General features: G+C 36.6%; 1 long non-coding RNA gene across 1 annotated transcript in view; it reads left to right on the top strand.

Moving 5' to 3' along the window:
- The window catches only part of LOC137056555 (uncharacterized), a 120286-nt gene extending 95708 nt beyond the window's left edge, over nt 1-24578 (top strand). The window contains exon 3 of the long non-coding RNA XR_010900382.1: nt 24504-24578. This is a non-coding gene — a long non-coding RNA (uncharacterized lncRNA). The remainder of the gene's footprint in view (nt 1-24503) is intronic.
- Nucleotides 24579-25148: the final 570 nt, after the last annotated feature.

The raw sequence follows: 25148 nt of genomic DNA, 5'->3' as shown, positions 1-25148 counted from the left end.
TAATCCGTGTAAAACATCAGTGTGTGCACGACAGTTACAGTGACAGTCTCTCTAGAAATAAAACTAATATCTTGAAGTAGATGTTGTAACAATCGATTCAGTTCGATTTGGTGAACTGTATTTAGTGCTGTTGCTAAACATAAATGAAAAAATGTTTCCAAGATGATGATGATGTCAATTATAATTATTACTATACTAAGTTTTGATTACAAATACTTTATATGGATGTGTTTGAATGTATTTTCATCCGCCGGGATGATAGAAATGACGTCATTACGTAAAGACGTAAAAGAACCGGTGATCCGGTTTTTTTAACCGGATCATTGAAACGAACTGTCCGAAAGAACCGGTTCGCGGAAAAGAACCGAACTTCCCATCACTAACGTTTTCACAACAAAACTAGCCCAAAACAAGCCCAATCGCGTCTCCCCAGTCCCACTCTCTAGCGCGTGCGGCAGCCTCCATAGCAGCAGAAGCTCCTCCAGGTCCTAGTGCCCTTCCGCTAGACCGCTATATATTTATACATGTAGTGGGTGCGCTGTTGTTACACTAATACAATGAAAAGTAGAATACACAAATAAATTGAAGTTACTTCTTGTTCTGAATAAACAAATCAGTAATGATGTCATAAATCACAAGCATGACACTTGTAAATTAAATATTTTTATATACAGTGTATTAATCTGTAATGACATTTTACGAAATGGATGATGAAAAATAATCCAAGGAGCTCTACAATAATTGTAGAATTAAAAGACAGCATCAATGGATGTCATGCCACCCCCACTTCATGTGCACAAACGTTAAATCCAAAAATACAATATTTAGGTTACAGCTGCATCTGAGGTGAAAAATTACTGACTTTATTATTGTTATTTTCAGAGCTTTTAATATACTCTTATCATAAAAATAACTTTATTAACATTTATTTATCTTCAACAAGAATCCTTTTAGTAAGGATACCTCAGAAATCTGAAACCAGAATGAAAAAAAATAGTTTTTGCTCAAAATGGTGTTGTTTCCAAAAAAGAGAAAAAAATAAACATATCGGCATCGGTATCGGCATCGGCCAAAATGAGCTGAAAAATATCGGCATATCGGATATCGGCAAAAATCCAATATCGTGCATCCCTATCTTTTATCTATCAATCTAGTATTATTTTGCCATTTCTAAATTATCTTAACTGTAGCACTTTGAGATTTGTTCCAAATGTAAAGTGCAATACAAATAAAGTGTATTATTATTATTATTATTATTATTATTATTATTATTATTATTATTATTATATACAGGTGGAGCTGGGGAAGGAGGAGTGTTTCTGAAAGCGCGCTGCAGACTGCTAACAGCAACACTACCAGTATTTCAATGCAACTGCTGATGCAACTGCAACCAATCAGCTGTGCTATGCAGATAATGATGTGATTGCTAGCAAATGAGTTAAGGACCTATCAGCCTATCTAGAGTTTCATGCCCGAGCGAAGTATTTAAATTTGTGCTTCACAAAAAGAATGAACTCCTTACCAGTGGTCTTTCACTTTTTGCCCACTCTCTGGCACACCTGTGTGTTTTCATGTGCAAGTGAGAGTGGCTATATATTTTGGCTCCTCAGTGTTGCAGTAAGGTGCTGCTGCCCTGTGCTCTTCCCCCAGCGTGGCCTGCGCTGGCGTAGACCGCGAGCGGCATGTCTGCTGCCAGGTGGAGTGGTGTTTGTCTGGGCAGAACACGCCAGAACGAAGCTGGCGGAGCTCCCAAAGGAGCAGCACTTTGCTAATCAGATCCTCTTCAGTGCAGGCTTTGCATCACAGCACAATGGGTCTTTCTCCCGGGCCTGTTCTGTAGTAAGTATTTCCTGCTCTGGGCCAGCTTTACCCAGATTAGGGGAAATTGATTTAAAAGAGGGTTGACTCTGTGGCTCAGAATGTGATAACTATAGTAGATTTCATAATGATATTTGTTTTTTATGAAAGAAATGAGGTAAAAAAGTACAACAGCTGGTTAATCAATGAAATGCGAGCAGAGCCACATGAACGGCTGATCACATTTTGAGATGTAGAGAGAGTTTGTTCTTGTTCTCTAATATCGGTGTCAAACCACAAGGACTGTCGGTTTAATTAAAAAGTATAATTCAATTCTAAAATGAAATATTTTGAAAGAAGCATTCAAACTAAATATAATTATTATAACATGCTAATATAATAATATTATACTAATATAACTGTATGTAATTTCAACTGTGTTTTAATAATTAAGTACATTTTTTTTTAAATGTTAATACATTTAGTAAGCAAAATCACAATAAAAATAATCAAGTAAATGCTGTTCTTTTGAACTTTCTATTCATCAAAGTACAATATTACAATATTATAATACTACAATATTAAGCAGCACATTGATGGTAATAAGAAACGTTTTCTGAATACCAAATCAGCATATTACATTTGTTTCTTAAGGATCATGTGACACTGCTGCTGAAAATTCAGCTTTTCCTTCACAGGAGTAAATAAAACTTTATTTAAAAAAAATATTTCACAAAATAACTGTTTATACCATATTATTATTATTTGTATTATTATTATTATTATTATTATTATTATTATTGATCAAATAAATGCTGCTTGGGTGAGTATAATAAAAGACCAAAGAGGAGGTTTATGGATGTAGTGAAGGAGGACATGAAGGTAAAAAATAAAACATTTATTTAGACTAAAATTATGTAATTTTATGTACATGTGTACACAGTGCAGCAATAAAAAAATGTGTAAAAAACCTATTCAAGGCTTTCATCTGCCACAAAAAGCAAGGTTCTAAATTATTTTCATTCTTAACACGTATGAATATTTGATTGATTGCGCTAAAAAATTTGCAAGGCTTCTATCACACTTACCTTTTATGTGTGTGTATGTATGTAAGTCTTGGGCACAGGGCACGAGTCTGGTATGTTAACTTGGCTTTGTTTTATCTGTCGTGTTTGCCATCGAGTTTCATCATAAAGGCACTCTTTCATTACGCACACATACTGTGAGTTCATCAGCATTGTGTGTGCGTGACTGAGACGAAGATAAAGAAAGAAGGTGAGTGAGAGTGCTTTAAGGATGGTATAAGGCTATAAAGAAGATAAAGAAGCTATAGATAGAGAGAGAGTGATAAGCACATCCTTGGCAGACCACAAAGCGTGAGCGGCCGTCCTGTCTGGCTGTTCAGGTTGAGTCCGCAGGCTCAGTGCCACCTTGAAATTTCCCTCTCAATGCGATTTAATTAAATCCACAATACCCAATTAAGTGAAAGTACGGCTCTGCGTTCCTCTCCTAAGGTCGCTGACCTAAGCAGAGCACCTCCAGGAGGCCGTGCCTGGAGGGATGATGGGTAACGGCGGTGATGGGGAGGGGTCTCAATTAATGACACAGATATGCATGTAACTACGAGGAAAACCATATGGATATTAGTTAATCCTTAATGACTCTTGGGATTTCGTTAGTGAGGTACATAATTACATATAAGACAAAATGTGATTAGCTCTCGCATGGAGATGTGGAGCAGGGTCAAGGGGAAAAGGGGCATATGTGGGGACCTCATGAAGCTAAAACAGGTGGGTGTTTGTGTTTGTTTGATGTCTACGGTATGTTAAAATGCTCTCCATACATCTGTTTAACTGCCTAAATCACCATTATGCAGCATAGGGAGGTTGTAAGCATAAGGTTGACTGAAGTGTCTCCTGGTTTCCTGGAGGTTAAGGGGACAGCACAGCTTATTTGATTCCCTAAATTCCCTCATGCCAAATGAGCCAAGTACAAGATATATATATATATATATATATATATATATATATATATATATATATATATATATATATATATATATATATATATATATATATATATATATATATATATATATATATATATATATATATATATATATATATATATAATTTTTTTTTTTTTTTTTTTTTTTTTTTGAGATCAGATTTTCTTTTAAAATACATTAATGTGCTTCCCACAAACAAACAAATGACAGAAAAAGAGTAATCTCTTTTTTATCGTAGTAAGTTAATTCTTCATTCTAACTACTTTTGCCTCACAAAACTAATGATGCTAAAGTGCTTTTATATATAAATAACATTCAGAAACTGTAGGCTTCACGAAAATCAGGATCGATCAATCTATGTTTTGATCATCATTCTGAATCTGATATGGGTGTAGTCTTTGACAAAAACTCAATTTTGTTTTCTCTTTAAAGCAGAGGTTCTGTTCTTTTTTTAATGCATCATAGTCAGATGCATGTTTATACAGCAATATTCTGGGGGCCATGAAAATTATTATTATTATTATTTTATGCAGCCTTGGCGAGAAGCTTACTGACCCCAAATTCATTCAAAAATGAAAATTGAAAATTGAAAAAAAAAAAATCAATTATTCACCCTCATTTGTACCCACCCATATGACATTCTTCTGTGGCTCAAAAAATTCAAGTTCACTTCAATCCAAATCCAATAATTTTGTAATTTTACTGCTCTACATAAATAAAACCTGTACTAAAAATATTGAAGTACTATTTTTAATGTAATTAAGTATTAAATTATATTCACATTGACATGTAGAGCAGTACAAAATACAGTGTTATGCTTTGGAATGTTGTGAAGTAAAAGTTTTCCAAAGAAAAACACTTGAAAAATGTACTTATGCAGACTAAAAATACTTCATGCAACAGACATGATTAGACTTGTTTCTTATGTGGGTTCTAAACACAGCCCTTCAGTGGTTTAACTAACAGAAATTCAATCAAATCATTTAAAAGGCATATTGCAGGTTAGAGACTCTAGTGAGTCAATGTATAGAAAAATAATGTAGGAACTATATTGTCTTTAAAATATACTTATAAATACTTTAATAGGGCTTTTGGAGTCATTTTTGTGAGAATTTTATTTCTGCATCTAAAAAATGCCAAAACCGGAAGTGACATAACAGGAGGGAGTTCAGTGAATTTGATAGGAAAACAATCGATAGCAATGACAGTTTGGGCTCTGAGGAAATGATGAATGTTTATTTACAATTATGACACACAATTAGAGACAGGCCAGGATTAGACAGAACAGATTAGTCAGAGGAGACAAATTGAGCTGTTGTGTGAGGAGAACCAGTGGAGAACAGGTTAGTATTAGCTAATGATATAATGTTATACGCTAGCAAGCGATATGAACACTGCTCAGTTCACAATACTGTACAGATCATTACCATGTATCAGGCAATAGCAAAGCTGGTATTGGTCATCTAGGAGTATTGATTCTTGCCAATAACAGAAACTAATAAGCTATGACCATCAGCCATAAGTCACAATCGTATATATATATATATCTGTCCACACTAAGCGTTATGTGATATAACATTAGCGGTTTCTCCTCACGACTGATTTCGTAGTTAGCAAATGTTTACAAAACAAGACTTTTGGGGCATTCTATTCTATCATTTTTAGTTTACTCGCATGATTCGCGTCACAGAATGTCTATTTGCGTCTTTGGATTAACTTAACATGTAAATCACTCGCTCTTATCGCTTCGTTCGCATCTGGTGTGAACGCACTATTACGGTGCACAGTTCCTGTTTTCTTCATGCTGCATCTCGGATCCGTGATCGCCACATCTCCCGCCGGCAGCCGCACCACAGACAGTTGTGTTATTGTATACGTTTCATTTTATCCTTTATTCATTAATTCTGTGTTATGGGTTTATTTTGTGCCGATTCACCGATAGTGCATTGTAAGGATTTTTATGTATTTGAGTGAACTTGAATGTACATACATGGCATGAATAAAATATTTACATTATTTACCAGAACATAATTTCAATCCAAACTTTTTTGAAAAGTGCGAGACTGTGTACATTTCTGTTAATGTACATATTTGTATTCATCAATGTTGAAATTAATTCACGTAAAAACAACAACAAAGAAGCATTGCATGTAACTTACATGATTATTTTTTTCTTATCATGAGTACTGCAATGTTGAACTCCATCGTATTGCCGGGATGATAATCCTCTGTTCTAAAGTGAACACTACACACACCACCGCTTGTTTTAAAGCAAGCAGAAGTAAAGTCCTGTCTCTTTACCAGCACAAAAAAGTCACCATGCAGGTTTCTCTCTTTTTTTCTTTAGGAAACCTGTGGACTCGTCCTGACAGGCTGGACACAATAATTTACCATGATAATGATCATTTGAAATAGAAAAACTACCGAAAATACACACACAGACTCGTACCGAATACCAACCTATTCTGCACTGAGGCAATGCAGAGCCCAGCACACGACTCCGTCTCGTGACGTAATATGACGGCATGTTGAAAAAAAAGCATTTTTTACAAACAGCCAACGAAACGGACACTTTATCTACTAAATTTGGGCTCTTGCATTTTTTTTAAATGTTTTAATTCCTGCATTAGCTTTTCATGTGGTATTTTCATACAAGGATATATATTTATTTAGATTTTTTTTACCTGCAATATTCTCTTTAAAAATGAACATTCTGTCATAATTTACTCCCCTTCCCCTTCTTTTGAAACACAAAACAGCATATTTTGAAGAACAGTTGATGTAAATATGTAAATGAGATTTTTTTTGTGAACTGTTTCTTTCAATGTGGTTTAAATGTCTCTGTAACTATACGCTCCAGATATTATTGCTCACAGTAAGAACAGCGGCAGTTTCCCAGAACTATGCAGTGCATGCTGGTGAAATTAATCCTTAACACTGAAGACATTCTGTTTACAAAATAACCAGCAACATTATGTTTAATGATTCTATGATTAATCAAGAAACTAGCAAACATATTAACAATATCCAGCTGCGAAGGTTGACCTGTGAAGGGAAAATCTAGTTCTAATTAATGAAAAAACAGAAAAGTAGAAAACGCTGTTCATTAATGCGGTCTCTAGACGGAGATCTATACCATCTCAGTACCACAGGGATGTTTTCCTAAGTATTTGTGGAATACTGAAATGTGCCATAGCAATTATAACTAATGATAACTTGATGGGGAAAAAAGATCACTTCTGAGTGATGCTATTATTTATTGCAGTTACTATTGTATTGTTTGGTAATGTGTGCTTTGCGGTAAGATACAATATAGTAAATAATTGAGGATTTCTCAGGCCTTGTGCAAATTATGTTGTGTTTATGTTGGCAAGTTTATTGTTTTATTATAGTCATTTATTTTGTTTACACAAATAATTAAATCCAGCTTTCAGAGTGCAGGTTTTCTGAGTTACCACAGAGTATGATTTTTTTGTTTAGTTTTTTTGGGGTGCCTGAGTTTGAGTTTGTTTAATTGGTGTAAACATAACTCCGAAGCTGATTCTGTCTTAGGGAGGGATGTGGAGTTGGAACGCTAGTCTGGGCTGAACAGACGAGCCAAAATGGGTCCATATTTTTGTTTTTTAAAGAAAGAAATATTTGTATTCATTCAAGGATGCATTAAATGTATCAAAAGTTACAATAAAGACTTTTACATTGTTACAAAAGATTTTTATTTCAAATACATACTGTTCTTTAGAATGTTCTATTCATCAAAGAATCCTGAAAGGAATTTGAATAAAAACTTTAAGCAGAACCACCATTTTCAACATTGATAGTAATATATATATTTTTTTTTTTCTTGAGCACCAAATACGCATAAGGCAAGCAGGGCGAGGGCGTGAGCTGTGGGAACGGAGCTAGGCCAGGTGGCGTGAGTGCGATGGACTCCGGTCTCACGGTGGAGGGCCAGAAGGATAAGAGAGACGAGATGAGAGAGGACCAGATCTAGACTATTCATGGCGTGTTTTTTTAGTCATCCATGATGGGCTGCTGCTTTACTTTCTTTTTGTGGTTTGTTTATTTTTGGATTAAAGTTTGAGCGTTTACCGGTTCCCCTACTTCTTCCCTGGGCCTTGAGCATTGTTACATTGGTGGCCAAACCCTGGTCCTCTCTCGTCTTGCACTGTTTTTTATCGGCCGAGGAATTATCGCTCTGTTCTTGGCCTCACTGTGCTTGACACACCGCATATTAGAATGGAGATTCAGCTTTGCCACCACAGAAATACATTTTAAAAGATATTGAAATAGAAAAAAAAGTTATTTTAAATTATAATATTATTTTAGAATATTGCTGTTTTTTATTATATTTTTGACAAAATAAATAAAGACTTGATTAGCCATTTTCGGTAACACTTTACAAGGTCTTAACTTAAGTAATTGTATTATTTAACATAAAAAGTGAGCAATATATTGTTTCACATATTGTTTCACAATATATTGTTAATAATCTTTGTCAATGTTAGTTGATAAAAATACAATTCAAACAAGTCGATTTTTTTGTAAAAGAAAAAAATATATTTTTAAATGTTGAAATTACATTAATGCCTGGTTAAGACTACACGATATTAGCCCGAATTTGGCACGATCTGTTTGACGTAAGGTGTCATAGGGATTCTTAATCTATAATGGACGTCGGGACGCAAGAATCAATCGTTTCATCTCGTAGAGTGTGTCATAGTATACGACAACCGAATCCGCATCTGCGATAGTTCGCGACGTCATGACAGAAAGACTAGAATGTATAATTTTTTTGCGGTCCTTCACGACGGGTTCAGACACGTGTGACGCTGACCAACCGGCGAGCACAGACAGTTTTGGTACACAGCTTCCAAACACGGCGAAACGCATGAAAGATGATGGAGCGGCTAACTTTAGGTGGAATTATAAAATAAAGGAAAGGTTCGTGGAGTTGTGGCAATAGTATTCCAGCCTGTACGATGTGTCGACGGACTACCACAACCAAATAAGAAAAATGCTGGCGAACGATAGCGGAAGCCCTTCAGGAACCCGATGGGCAACGTGACTGGAATGTAAGCTTAATAGATGTTTTAGAAATACGTTGCGGTGGCAAGCTTTTACTACTGGCTAATAACTAAGTATTTAATATATAAAAAGAACAATATTTTACCTCAGGTTCTCTTTGGAGGATAGACAGCCCATACTATTCTCTTCCAGCAAGCCAGGAACATGTTCTTTGTTGGGTTTTCTTTCTATTTTTGTGCTTTTCTAAACTTGCTTCAGAAATTGTTTGTTTACGCTCTTGTTTCTGAAAGTCAATGACTTTATGCACGTCGTGAACACAAGCTATGATTGGTTGAGTAGCAACGTGTAGTCTGACATGTTTCTAGTCCAGGACACGATTAGGAGTAAAAATCGCGTAATCTGACAGTAACTATCTAGACAAAAATATCTTGTAGTCTGAACCAGGCATAAGACTAATAAATGCTGTAGAATTATTGTTCATTTTTAGTTTACGTTAACTAATATAGTCTTCAGTCAAAGAAACAAAAAACAAAATCCTGTTTTTCTGACACAATGCTTTTCTTTTGAAAGGTGTGCATGAAAGCTGTTGACACTTCTGTCAGGCGCAGTTTAAGTAAAGAGTGCCCGAGAAAGATGGGTTGTCCTGATTCAGTATCTGCTGTCAGAAGAGATGTTGTCAGGCTATATGTCAGGCTGTATGTAATTTTTCCAAAATTATCTGCATAGCTTTTTACGAAATAAAAAGTCTCTTTTGTGAGAGTCCTTGTTAGTTATCTTAGTCCTTTAGCAGCTTTTCTGTTCGCAGATGTAGCCTAGCCCTTTATGAAACTTTAGGGTTACAAAAAACCTCATTGTCCATGGATGTTACTTCCTGAAAATTAATGACATTGTAGTTTTGTACTGGCAGTCTATCAGATTTCCCCAGTGACATGTCGAGGTTTAGCATCATGAAGCTACCTGTCAGAGCAGCCGGGGGGTGAGATAAAAAGCAGGATGTGGTGAGACTTAAAAAGGCGAGTGTAACCACAGTTTGTAAGATGCATGTAGCAGCGTGGGCATCAAAGCCAAGGCTGCTCACAGGGAACTTAGTGCCCCGCCGTGGAGCTCAGATGTTTTATTCAATGCGTATGATCCTTTTATTGCTGCGCTGAAGCAGTACAGACCCCGTGAACACATTCTCATACATACACGGTCTGTGTATCGACTTCCTCATGTCTGCTTCAAGTCAACATGAAATTAAAATCAGCAGGAACATGCATTAAGAAAGTAAATAGTTATGACTGAATGATTTGTTTTTCAATTGTATTTTCCAAATGAATGGAATAATATTTGATTTACAATCACATTTTAATATTGCAATTATAGGATTTTTTTTTTTTTTTTTGTCATTTAATAATCCTTTTTCACTCTTTCACTCGACTGACTCGGATAAAATTTTATGTTGACTTTAAAGAGACCTCTTTCTTTGATTTGGGATGAAGATATTACAGTTCTGAGCGTTCACAGGCCATGTGTCTGTGCAAGTGGTTTAATGTACTTGCACCTCAAAATGGTTTAATGACATGAAATTAATGAAAAACAGTTACATCCTAAGGGATTAAACAGATAGGACAAACCACGTACCAAAAAAGATCTGTGCGTGATTGCAGCTTATTAGATCTTCCACTGTCTATGTCATCACAGTAACAATCTAACAGCTGTAAAGATGAGAGAAAAATCACATGGATAGAAAACATTCACAACATCTTACATACTGAAAGCACTCTTTGTTTATTATAATATGTTCCTTAGCTCCTCTTAATTATTTACTACTTGCTTGTGTGTTTTGAAGTTATTTTTTTCTTCAAAAATGTATTTTTTTAAAGTACTATAATTACATTAAATAAAAAAATACTTTAATTAATTAAGAAAACAAGTTGATCAGATTGGTTCCTGAGGTGACTAAAGATTCCCAACCCCTAGTGTTTCTATAATAAAGATATACAAAGTTTTAATCATATCTGTACCTGTGTCATGTTTTTTGTATAATTTTCTTTCCACGTTAATATTTACAATTATTCATTAGAGGGTTAGTTCACCCAAAAATGTAAATTATGTCATTAATGATGACTCACCCTAATGTTGTTCCACACCCATAAAACCTCTGTTCATCTTAAGAACACAGTTTAAGATCATCTATATTTAGTCCAAGAGCTTTTCTGTTCCTCCAATGAAAGTGTATGCACACTATACTGTCCATGTCCAGAAAGGGAATAAAAACATCATCAAAGTAGTCCATATGAGACATCAGTTAGTTAATTAGAATCTCTTGAAGCATCGAAAATACATTTTGGTCCAAAAATGACAAAAACTATGACTTTATTCAGCATTGTCTTCTCTTCCCGGGTTTTTTTTCAATCCGCAAAACAAAGATTCAAACGGTTATGATTCAGCGGATTGATTCAGATTCTAATTAACTAACTGATGTCTCATATGGACTACTTTGATGATGATTTTTATAACCTTTCTGGACATGGACAGTATAGTGTGCATACACTTTTATTGAAGGAACAGAAAAGCTCTCGGACTAAATAAAAAATATCTTAGTTACGAAGATGAATGGAGGTCTTAGGAGTGTGAATGATTTTAGGGTAAGTCATTAATGACATAATTTTCATTTTTTGGTGAACTAACCCTTTAATAGTAAATTCAACTTTTTTAAACAGACAGTTTATTTAAACACAGTCTAGTAAACATTTCATGACAGTAAAATAACATGTGAGCGAGTGCTCTGTTGAGCTATGTTCAGTAATGCATAATTCATCAGCACCTGTTTAACCTGTTTATCTGCACACCTGGCCAGAACTGGTTAAAAGGTCTCCACCATTTGCATTCATGGCCTTTTCGAATGGCGCATTATAAACAGAACATGCAAAGAGTTGCTTTGACATGAGACTGACCAAAGTAGTCAGTTCCTGTTTATGGGCTTTGATAGAACAGGGGTCATATTTTGAAGCATACATTTTTTTATTTTTTTTTAAATCTTTCGGTTGATGTGTATTTTGTCGAGATTTAATACATAAATGAATGCTGTAAATTACAGTTACCATAGAAAGTGGTCACTGATGCTCATTGTTGAAAACAACATATTGGAATGTTTTGATTGTGATGGGCAAATCCACACAGATTACTTTTAGATATATCAAACCATCTGTATCCCACATTATATTCATTCATGGGTTGTGTAGAACTTTGTGGACTGTGTAGTATTTGCTACTTCTTCATATTCTCTGAATAACCATAACATTACTTTTTAGTTTCTCGTTGAGCTTTTATGCAAACAATTTTGGCTAAAGAAATAAAAATGTTTATAGAAGTAATAAAAGAGCCAAGGAAGAGGTTACGCTTACAGAATTAAATGCTCAATGTCGTTTTTGTTCATCTTTCTACAGGTATTAACAAAAAAGAGTGTGTTGAGTGATTCTGTCAGTGTAGACACAACAATTCTGTATGGTCATGAAGACATGAGTTGCACCGATCAGACGTAACATTATGACCACTGACAGGTGAAGTGAGCACTGATTATCCTCATCACGGCACCTGTCAGTGGGTGGGATATACTAGGCTGAAAGTGTACATTTTGTCCTCAGAATGGATGTGTTAGAAGCAGGATAAATGGGCAAGTGTAAGGATTTGATCGAGTTTGACAAGGGGCAAATTGTGATGACTAGACGGCTGGGTCAGAGCATCTCTAAAACTGCAGCTCTTGTGGGGTATTCCCAGTCTGCAGGGGTCAGTATATATCAAAAGGGTTCCAAGGAAGGAAAAGTGGTTAACCAACAACATGGTCATGGGCGCCCAGGGTCATTGATGCTCGTGGGAAGCAAAGGCTGATTTCAAATCAGTAATTTGGAGGGCTGTCCCAATACTTTTGGTAATACAGTATAGTGTATACCGGCATATAATATAGTATGTGTGTATTATGTATACACATACATACATACACGTTCAAAGGTTTGTTTGAGAGCGTTTTTATTTGATTTGATTTTTTTTAATGTAAATCACAGCATGTATGTTGAAAATGCTGTTTGCACTGTTTTGGCAACAACATTTTCTCATGAATCCCCAGTTAGGTCTGCTTCGACATTATAAATCTGTCCTCTAAATCTTGTATCTGATTTCTTTGTTACTTCGCTCATATTCAAAGAAAATCATATCTTTTCTGAGTAAACCAAGATCAGCTGTGATTTATTTATAAATTTAAACCAAACTCTATTAATTGTGTTATGAGTAATAACTCATTCATTGATGATACGCTCATTATTCTGAACAGTTAGTGAGAAGCGGGGGTGAGAGGAGGAAGAAAGAAAGAGATTGAGAATATTCTCTTTTTAACATGGGGCTATGAAAGACTTTGACCTTTGTGTATATCAGATTGTGTCATGTATGAGTAAAATCAAATACGCACAGTGTGTTTTTTCCCTGTCCTTTATGATTGTTGCTAGTCAGATTATTGGATATGACCCATATGAAATCTTGCGAAGAATAATGGCACTTACAAATAAGCCTGTGTAACATTAACAATGCTGAATCCCAATAAATGCTAATGTTTGTAATGTTTTGCCTCATTAATGAAAATGGGAATTTAAGTGTCTGTTGTAGGGATAAGCATTTTGAAAATAACAATAATAATTTGTTTACTGTTCTGTAAAATGTTGTTATTATTCTTAAAACATCATTTGTTTACAGTACAACATTATTATTAATATTACTTTAGTAATATGTCTTTATTCATTTTTTTATAGTTTAATATAATTAAAATATTTTAGGGACATAACAAAAACTGATGGCAGTCAAGGTTTTTTTGTGTGTTTGTAGTTTCAGCAAACGCAGTTATAATTTTCACGTCCAGCTGTTGTTTAAATATCAAATGCACTCGCGGTGCTGGTCTGAAAACGAGGTGTGTTCAGTTGCGCTGTTGGTGTGTTGATGTTTTGAGGCAACTGAAATCTAGTCTAAACACAATCATATTTTGTTATTAACCCTGCGGCTCGTGATGATACATTGATGTCTTAAAACACGAAATGATCGTTTTCTGAGAGAAACCAAACAGTATTTGTTTATTTTTTTTACGGATCAGTCGAATGAGGAATCTATGTACACATATCTATGACAGCGGCGGGTTTTTACATTCTTCAGCGGAAGTAATTGCGTGAGGAATACTAGATGAGATTTGCCTGCTTTGAGGTGAAATAGCATAAATACTGTTCGGTTTCTCAGAGAAACTAAACATTTTGTGTTTTAAGACATCAATCTATCATTACGAGCCGCAGAGTTTAATATGGATTCGTATGTGTATGTGTTTTTTACTCTCATAGTGGCTCTCATAGAAAAAAAAACCCATTGACATGCATTATACGAGCAACAGTTGGAGTTAAAAATCTTAATTTGTGGTCTACTAAAGAAACAAACACACCTAAATCTTGGATGCCCTGGGGGTAAGCAGATAAAGATAACATTTTCATTTTTGGGTGAACTGTCCTTTTAAAGTAGGGCTCCTAATAATAATTATAATAATACAAAAAAATTTGTCCAAAGGTTTTGAAGTTGCAGTAAGGTTGCATAATTATTGTGTTATAAAAAGAAAATACATATTTTACAATCCTCAATATTGATCTCAGAAGGCAAAATTACAGCATATTGTTTTGGTGTAATATGTACAGATTGAGACTGTATCGCTACAGGTTTAGCGGGTCAATTGCAGAGAATAAAGGACAGGATGTAGCATACCAGAACAAGATGATCTCTTCTGATCCTAGCTTGACCAAGTACTGACATGCCTGTTGAAGATCGTCTAAAGGAGACTTTATCTGTTATGTTGAGACTTTGACAAAGCTTTAATCTGCTGTTCTTCCCCTTAGTGAAATCATTGAATGTATAGGTGGTTTATTTGTGTTTGGGCCCCTACAGGCGGGGATGAGGTACCGCGCTGGCCATGTGGGGATTGGGGGGTTGATCGCTGATCGCTGCTGGAGTGATTTAGGTGGAGGAGGCACAATATTTACCTCATCTGTTCAAATGATGGCGTGTTGAGAGAAGAAGGCATGGCAGCATGACGTTTACTAAAGCACGATGGAACGAGGCCCAAAGGCCTCACGGAATCTCCCAACCGTGACCGTTTGTCTGAGAGAGCGCTAACTCCAGTGAATGATACGCTCTTGACAGAGAGCCACTGCCTTTTTGCTGTGTGTGTGTGTGTGTCTTTCTGACTCTATAAGCAGCATTCCTCCTGTGAAACCAGAGTCATAGAGAGTGCTGAGGAAGAATGGAAGCCATTCAGCCGCACCACTTAATCAGACTCCCTCAGCGTCCCTCGCCTCCTACGGCGTCTCCCTCGCCGTGTGTCTCAGGTGCACAGCCCCTCCTTTTACTCTCTTTACCATTTTTTGTTTCTCTTCCAATCTGTCAATCTCTTTCTCCACTTAGTCCCTCTCTCTATCTCTCTTTCTCTCCCTGGTGTAAAATTGGGCCTGTTTTTTGGGGAACTCATTAGGTTTAACCTTGTGTATTTATACAATAAGGAAGGTTGATTCTTTTGTCAGTTTTGTCATTTTACATCTTCAGCACCTTTCCTGCAAAAAACATTATTTCATTTCAGCCAAAATCTTACCTAAGCAGAGATATTTATTGGAGAAGCATTATTATGTGAGATATTCAGACTTTTTTTCCAGAGAATACTACCATTCAAAAGTTTGGGATTGGTGTGATTTTTTATTTTATTTTTATATCACATTTAAAATAAAATAAAAGTGTTTATGAATGAGGACTTTTGTGAAATATTATTACAGTTTAAAGGTTCACTATGTAGTATTTTTGCAGTAAAATATCCAAAAACCACTAGGCCAGTGTTATATATTTTGTTCAGTTGAGTACTTACAATATCCCAAATGTTTCCAACTGTTTGTAAATTGTGAGAAAATTGCTATTTTAACCAAGGACCCGGGACGTGTCAGCATAGCGTTTAAGCGAGTCGCCTGTCAATTGCATCATAGCTGCGTTACCCTCGGTTTTATTCTGCAGAATCGCTTTACTCTTAGGAGTGTGAACAAGTCACAGCAGCGCCGAGCGAACGCACATAACGTCATAACATAATTTTAAACACTCTTAAATGTATCTAATATGATAAACAGAGCTGCTTTACCTTATAATCATGACCAGAAACGCGGAAATAGTGCAGGCGCCAGGGGAATGTGTCCCGTCCCGTCATAATAAAAGTCCCGTTGTTCGCGAGTCGTGTGTTTGTTTAACAATCGCTCCAGCAGCTGTGCTCAGCTCCACAACACTCGGTCTTGCTATGCTTTACACTAGAGTAACGTTAATAACCGCTTTCACAAACATTTCTGCCCAAGTCCTATTTCCCACCAGCTGTGAGGTGAAGACCACATGTCCCAAGATGCTGCGCTCACACTTGGCATCATCAAACTATGCCTTTGTTTAGAATAGGCGCCCTCCAGTGGACGGAAAGTTCCATAGTGCACCTTTAAAGTACACATTTTCTGTTTTAATACATTTTAAAATGCAATTTAATCCTGTGATGGCAAAGCTGAAATTTCACCAACCATTAATTCAGTCTTCATGGTTAATTGATCCTTCTGAAATTATTCTTATGATGATTTGTTCCTCAAGAGACATTTCGGTAACACTTTAGAGTAATGGTCATTAGTTAACATTAGTTAACTACATCAGTTAAAAATTAACTAATAATGAACTGCAATTGTAAAGCATTTTTAATCTTTGTTAATGTTAATTTCCACATGCACTAATTTATTATTAAAATCTTGTGAACATTAGTTAATGCAAAGTGAACTAACATGAACAAACATGAACAAAACAATAAACAGCTGGATTTTTAATAACTAATGTTAACAAAGACGAACAAATACAGTAACAAATGTACTGCTCATGGTTAGTTCATGTTAGTTAATACATTAACTAATGTTAACTAATGACCATTATTCTAAAGTGTTACCAACATTTCATGCGAAAAGTTGTGCTGCTTAATATGTTTGTGTATTTTGTGATGCATTTTCTCAGGATTCTTTGATTTATAGACATTTTTTTGTAACCTAATAAAGAAATGTACTGTCATTTTGATACATTAAATGCCAATACAAGTTATTATTATTATTATTTTTTACTGTCCCCAAACTTTTGATTGATAGTTTGTATACAGTATTGAATTTAGTTTATTTCCTTAGCAAAAAAAAACTTGTCAAAATCTGCTATGGGGTATAAATAGAACAACGGTTTTAAAACATGATTTTTTTCACTGTTATTAACAACAGGATCTTGATTTTTAAAATTTAACAAATTTGTGACAACTGAATGTAGCATTTTTGACAAGCAAAACATGTCAGCCTCAGAGTAACATGTCTTTTTTTTAAACAAAATTTATTTGTACATTTATTTGATCACTATCTTCGGAGTGAATTAAAAGATTAAGGGCCAGATTTACTAAACAGGGCCAATTAGCGTGAGAGCACAATTCCAGAACAGCGCTGATCGGAGTGGACAGTTCAGCGTGTGATCTGCTGGTGACGCACAAATTATTGAGCACAAGCGCAGCCGGATCATTTTCATAATAACCCAGCAAACTACCCCTTTTTGAGATGTTAAATAAGGGTGCAAATACCAGTAAATTGAAATTTTTAGTTTCAGTCTGTCATTTTGTCAAATGAAACGGTGAAAAGCTTTTAAAGTGACTCTTCCAGCATCTCTGGAGATGGAGTTCATCATGTCTTCATAAACAACCCTTTCTCACTCCCAAGGCATCAACCTGAAGCATGGTCAAGTGCCTTCCGTGTCACAATGAAGACAGTATAGGTACCCATAAGCATCACTATATCAACGCACAGGATACTCCATTCATTTCAGTCGTTTGTACAATAGATCAAGACACATTTCATTCTTTGCATTTGTAAAAGCAGACGTGATTTTATGAATATATATAGGAACTTTTATATTTTGGAGCAACTAACCCCACTTTTACCCTAAACCTACCCACTTCTCAATAATATAAAATAAAACGCGTAGTAGGCAAATAAAAGTACAGTCAAAGGTGTTTATTGCAACAAACAGTATACAAATTTTAACCTGTTGCATTCCAAGTCTTCTAAAGTCATACGATATATATCATTTTATTATGTAAAGAACAAAGTTAATCATAAAGTTTTAATCGCTGAAATGCTGATCCCACCGCTCCGTGAACGCACACATTCATATCTAATTCAAGTCACGCACACAACTCGTTTGGTCACAAGACACACAAGAGCCAATGACATTTTACAATCAAAGCTGACATGATGACACAATTGGTCATAAGAACCAATGTATTATCTCTATTAGGGCTGGGCGATATGACGAAATATATCGTCTGGACGATAGAAAATGTCTATCGTTTTATATAAGGCTCTATCGCTTACGCGACGATAAGGCGTTTATGGCAGAATTTTACGTCAAGATGCACCTCACGCCACGGCATGCCCATGCACGCTGCAATACATAAACAAACATGGAGGAAGACTGTAGTAGACGCGGTTCAGACCAGGGTAATTCTCAGAGTAATTATGCCAGAATAGTGGCATAAGCACTCAAAACAAATTTCAGACACAGACGCTGCAACGGGCTTTTACGCGTGGCACACCATATAGCCATATATTGAAATATTTTAATGGCAGGTGTTGGGATGACGAAAACTAAACATTTTCTTGACCGACCACCGAGCCTCATTAGCCGGTTGAAACCGGTTAACCGATTAGTTTAAAATATGCTGCGCTATTTGAAATAACAGCCGCGGCTGTTATTTCAAATAGCGCAGCATATTTTAAACTAATCGGTTGACAGCTCCGAAGAGACGCCGCTTTAGTTCGAGGTAGTGCTAACAATAATAAAGAAAGACGATCAACACCTTATGTGTTACCACTGAAATGAAGATGTAATATATTTCCAAATGTAAGCCCATCTTAAGCGAAATGCACGCTTCATACTGTCGTCTGCCCTGGCTCTAACCTCGAGTGTTTACTTTTTGCAAACCTTGTGAGCGCGCAAACCCAAACGCTGTGACCTCGTGTCAAATGTTTTTATTGGTTTATTAAGTACAAACAGGCGAGTTATGAAAAATTGAGTGCGAGGGATATGTTCAATCATACAAAAAGATTTGGGAATGAGACGGCCAACTGTAGTAGCGTTTAGTCCACTGTCTATAATAGCCTAATTTAGAGATCACTTTTTTAATTTATTTTAACCGACAACTTTGATCGATTAACGTTGATACGGTCAGTCATCGGTCAAACGGTCATCGGTTAACATCCCTAGGCAGGTGTTAACTTTACCAACAGTCTTGCTTTAAAAAAAAGTTCTAAATAAAATAAAAATGTAGTCCATACTACCTTTATTTGTTTTGTATATCATTTCAAACTGCATTTCCACATTGCAATTTTGTATAGACTATATTCATAAACTGAATTAACAGAAAAATTGCTATATCGTTATGCATATCGTTATCGGGATATCAAATGAGCTATATCGGGATATTACATTTTTGCCATATCGCCCAGCCCTAATCTCTATGAAATCTGACGTAACGGGTGGAAATTTCTTTTATTTATTGTGTGCTACGGCGGATGGAGACGCTGATCGCGTTTGGGGATTTCCTTCACACAAATCAATCATTTGGCCTCGGAACACTTGGAATATTTCAACTTTTTGAAATATTCCAAGTGTAATATATACTTTATATACTTATATAAATATACTTATATAAATAATATAACTTTTGAAACATTACCCCTTAACAGATTTTGACTCTCATACAATTATTGGTTACACTTATTTTAAGATGTCTTTGCTAAACTGTAATTACACATTAAAGTGCTAAGGGGCTCCACTCTATATTAGGGGGCCTTAAGTACTATGTACTTACATCAAAAAATAAGTACAATGTACTTACTGTGTTCAAATTGTATTGCAAAACACTTTTGTTGATATTGAGGCAGGATACGGGTAGAGTTAGGGACAGGTGTGGTGATATGGGTAAGTTTAAGAGTAGAGTTATGGGGAAGAGCAGTGCCAACTGTATAATTACAAATGTAACTACAGAAATTAATTACAGACGTAATTACATGCAGGTTTTTTTTTTTTAAATGTAAGTACAATGTAAAAACATGTAGGTACACAGTAAGTGCATTGTATCAAATGATTAATTAAAATGTTAGTGCATAGTAGTTAAGGCCACCTAATATAAAGTGGGTCTGGGTAATATTAAGTATATATTTACTATAGGGTTAGGATTAGGGTGCTTTCACATCTCTAGTTTGGTTCATTTGGTCCGAACCAAGGGCAAACAATTATACATTGTTGCATTTTTCAGATTTTTTGGTTCCTTTTCACACCACACTGATTGCTTTGGTCCGAACCAGTTGAAACGAACCAAAACACAGGCACATGACAACATCGACAACACTCATTGGCCATGGCGTATTTCCTAAACTGCTTTTCGATTGGTCAGAATTTACGTGTGGGAAAATTCCAACAGGAGAGGCAAAGCCAGCAAACTATAATAACACTATGAAGAGACGACTGCGCGGGCTGGTTTTGTCCCTGGCCATAATCTACCACTGTGTGTATTTACCACAGTATGCAAACAAAACATTTCTATAATGAAGCGCGGATGCCACATGAAAACAACGTTCTAATGCACTGCAGACGGCGAGCGCACATCACTCGTCACTTCAAGAGGAGGTGTGCATTAATTATTAACTCGACATGCTTCCATCTTCCGAAAATATTGCCAACGATCTATCAGGTAATAATATCATGCACACAATGTCAGCGCAGCTAACTACGGCAGCTGGTTCAGTCCAAAAATGATCAGTACTTTTGCAGTTGGTTCTGTTCAAGGTCGGATCACGTTCTCACCACAAACGAACCGCTCCAGAGTTCGTTTGAAATCGTACCGAGACCACCTCTTCAAGGAGGTCTCGGTACGCTTGTTTGGTCCGCTTTTGGTGCGCACCCGAGTGCGATTGCTGCTTTCAGACCTGACCAAACGAACCGCACCAAAGAGGGAAACGAACTCTAGTACGATTCAACCGAACTAAATGAGGCAGGTGTGAAAGCACCCTTAGTGTTCGGTTTGGTTTAGTGTTAGGGTTAGATGCATGCAGTTACGGTATGTATTACTATGGTAAAATAACAGTGACTCTGTAAAATAAAGTGTTAACCAGTTATTTTCCCCTACCTCAGATTTAAACAAATCTTACACAATTTTGCTTCTCAAAAAATGTCTTGTTTAGATGATTTCAAGTTTTTTTAGCAGTATATCGTACAACTGCCTCTGCCATGCAAACGTCAAGTTTGCTCACACCACAGAGCATTTAAGCGCGAGATATCACCACTGCCCTAACTTGCAGGTGTGCGGCCACAGGTGTTCTTTCAGGTTAATTGAGGCTTTTTTTTTGTCACACAAAGCCCTTGAAGTAATGCAATCTTTCAGCGCCTCTTTTCTCTATACCTTCCAGTCTTTTCTTCCTTTTTCCCTATCTCTTTCTTTATCTCTAACCTTCTCTCTTCCCACTCAATACCACCTGTGGCATCCGAGCTGTCATTAAAAGCTCCATCAGAAAGGTGTGAAAAAGTAAATGCAATTATTTTAATAGAGTTTGGTGGAAGGAAGAAGGCAGGAAGTGATTTTTGTACGAATAAATCAGTTTTTTATGCATGCGTTAATTTACGTTGACTGTGTTTAAAAATGCTTATAAAGTTAATTGAACCAAATTCAGTAAAACAATCTGGCATTCAAAGATCAGCTACTGTATAGCATTACAGGAGATTACAGACGGCAGCTCTGTGAGGAAACCTGAGCGTTATTGAATCGGTATGTATGTCAGAGCGCGAGTGCCACTGTAGCTGTGTAACAGTGTAACCCGTTTCCCTCTCGCTCTTTCTCTCACTTTCTCCACCTCTAATGCACAGAACAGTGGCGTCTTTCTCCCGCAGCCCAAAGTGTCGGTTTCATGCTCGTCATCTTTAGACACGGCTTTTGCCAGCAGTGTTTTAATCATGCCCAGAACACACTGCAGCACTCTCCACGGGGGGAAAAAGAGACTGTACCTGATATCTGGAAGCTGAAAAACATTTGCTCAAGTGTAGTACATCTCTTCAGCATTTCTTGTTGTGTGTGGATTTGTTTTTATTGTTTCTACACTCGGCGAAAGAGTTCCCTGGGGCAAGTTGCATTGCATTTTTTTTTCATTTACCTTTGTTTTTTCCATCAGAATCAACCCGTGACTCTTTTTTGGATCTCAATCCACCATATGTGGACTTGATTTAGTTGTTTTTTTTTTTAGGTTTTTATTAGTGGTGTCAATTAATACAAATAAATAAATTAATTAATTATTCACAATTATAACTTTATTCATTTTTTATATATTTTATAATGTAATAACATTACAGTAAATATCCAAATTAATAAAAAAAATAAAGAGTTTATTTTAAATACTTGTTTATGAGTTTTATGAGTAAAGACCAGTATCGCTGAAACTGACACAATGTCCAAGACGAGATGAAAATAAGGTCATTAAACAAAAAAAAGAAAAGACTAAAATGTAGCTAAAAAAGTAAAAACCTCACTTTGATCTTTTATGTTTGTGGTTAATTTATATGATAAATAGCCTATAATAAACCAGTACACTTAATAAGGTCAAATAAACCATGTTGGCCTTCTCTTGATTTGTGCTTCATTAGAGGTCTGCTTCAGCGGCCCCATCATCAGTCAGCACACTGGAGCTAAAGAGGAAAAGCACCGCTGATGAAACTTTGCAGGGTGAACAGGTGTGACAGTCACATGAATTCCTCCGGAACTGAATCTTTAAAACAAAACTGAATCTTCCACCAACCCAAGAGATCCCGCTTCATCTTCCATGTGGTGTTTTGCTTGCCATCCGCTGTATTGTGGCTGAAAGAGCGCGCGAGAGCATGTGACCAAAGCAGTTTTGTATGTAGATATAAAAAATATATAAATAAATGTATATACCACAAAAAACATGCACACAATTTTTGTGTGCATGTTCTTTCACCATCGCATACTTTTCTAAGCTTTTTATGAAGCAGTAACTCAGACCCAACTAGAAACATGCTAATTTTTTTGGGTACCCGTCGGGCTCGGGACGGCTAGCAGATCTAGATGAAAGAGCAATAATTCTAATGAAATATAAACAATAATAATAATTCTCCAATGACCATGGTTGCCATTTTTGTTATCAGTTCAATCACTATGCAGCATTTCGAAAATGTGACCACACATTTAGATTGAAACTTGGCAAACAAAAAAAGAGCAAAAAATAAATAACGTTTCAGGGAGTTCAGAAACAGTGCTTACTGAAATAGAGAATAACTACCTTTGAAGTGGACTTTCTGCTTTGTCATTTTAAAGACGTTTTTCATGCTCAAACTAGCCTGACGTGGACATACTCAATTCTAGTCTGATACTGCTCCATTGGGTTGTGAATATGGGGCGTGTTTCAACCGAACCAGGAAAGACATCAATTGGAGAACGCAACAACCAATCAGAGCAACGCAGTGACGCAACAGAACAACAGAACTCAACTGTACTGTGTTGCCAAGTCTGCGTTTTTTTCCGCAGGTTGTCTTCCATGTCCGCGGGTTGAAGCGACCTCAATTATGTGATATTTAGACCCAGGAATGTGAATTTTAGCAGGCAACCTTGCCAAAATAACACATACTTTACCCTCCAAACACCATTTTTTCCAGAGAAAAATATGTTTAGGATTTGAACATATTCAATCCAAGCACCTTTGATAACTTGGATGGTTACGTTGCTGTTTATCATCTGTCCATCATCGTCTAAAGCCCGCCCAGATGATTTCATTGGTCCGAACAGTTTCTGTTAAGGCATAATTACTCCTCTATGGAGAGTCCAGATCGAACTGCCTCAGCTGAAATGTTGTGGGCGGGGCTGAGTTCAGCTGGCATCCAGGCATTCTCAAACAGCAACATTACACATTAAAGAAAGTTGTAAAAAAAAAAAAAAAAAGTGGGGTCCCCTTTAAGCTGAAAGCACACTGGCCACACTGATAACAGCGAATGCTCGAGTGATTTGAGTGCTTGAAAAGAAAGGTCTAATGCGCGCTCAACTGTGTGCGAATGTGGAGTGTGGAATGTGGATGTAGCAGAATGCGGATACCTGGGACTTTAATCTGATTACTACTGTAAATCCAATCATATCTGTTTCACAGATGAAAAGTTAAGAAATTGAGCACAATCTGCATTAGTTATCATCACCTATGTCCTTATCTGCCAGATTCAAACAGTACTTCACTTCAGTCGTTTCTCCTCGACCTGCATTCGGCCTGGATACCTGAGTGCAAAGATCATGTGTAATGTGTGCTTATAGCAGCCAACAACTGCCAGCCGTGTGTGTGTGTGCGGGTGTCTGAGAGTGTGTGTGTGCGTGTGTGTGCGTGTGTGTGCGCGCGTGTGTGTGTGTGTGTGTGTGTGTGTGTGTGTGTGTGTGTGTGTGTGTGCGGGTGTGTGAGAGTGTGTGCGCGCGTGTGTGTGTGTGTGTGTGTGTTCTCTGCCTCTGTTGTTACTGTAGTAGTTTTTTTTTTCCTTCTAGTGGGCCATCTGTTCTCTCATGACTCTCAGATTCCATATGGCCGTGATGGAGTGGACACATTCTGATGAAGAACCACTAGTGACACCGAGGGCCACTTGCCCACCCTATAGGAAATCAGTAAAATAAAGTTTTAGCGTAGATATGGTTTTTTTCTAAATTGTATTAATACGATTCAAACCTGGTGCTTTTTACATTCAAGGCAAAACCACACAAGACGTGAAGCGGAGAGCTTAAAGAGAATGCCAAGAAGCTGCTTGTGTTTGGGACTGGACTGCAATATATTGACCTATAGAGCAGACAGCCAAGTCCTTAGAGCTTATACATAACTAGATAGAATGTGCTGCTTCTTGAGAGAAAAATGTGCAGAATAAAAATATGAAATTGCTTACCTGTGTAATAAATACATGTAGACATTCGGAATGTAAATGCTGTTGAGTCTCCTGGTCTGGAGTTGAGAATCACTCATTTATAGGAAGGTCACTTATTACCAGCCAATGGACCCTTTTCATAACCTGAAAAGCCAGACCCACATCAAGATGTTTGGTCTGGAAACTCACCATTGACAGGGCTCAATCCGAGGGGCGGGATAAACGGTTGTCTTTCAAACTCCCTCTGCACGCTATTGGATATCGCTACCACCAACCA

This window comes from Pseudorasbora parva, chromosome 21, assembly GCF_024679245.1.
Source record: "Pseudorasbora parva isolate DD20220531a chromosome 21, ASM2467924v1, whole genome shotgun sequence".
Lineage (NCBI taxonomy): Eukaryota > Metazoa > Chordata > Actinopteri > Cypriniformes > Gobionidae > Pseudorasbora > Pseudorasbora parva.
Note: the sequence above shows the minus strand (reverse complement) of the source record. Positions and strands in the feature narration are given on the sequence as shown.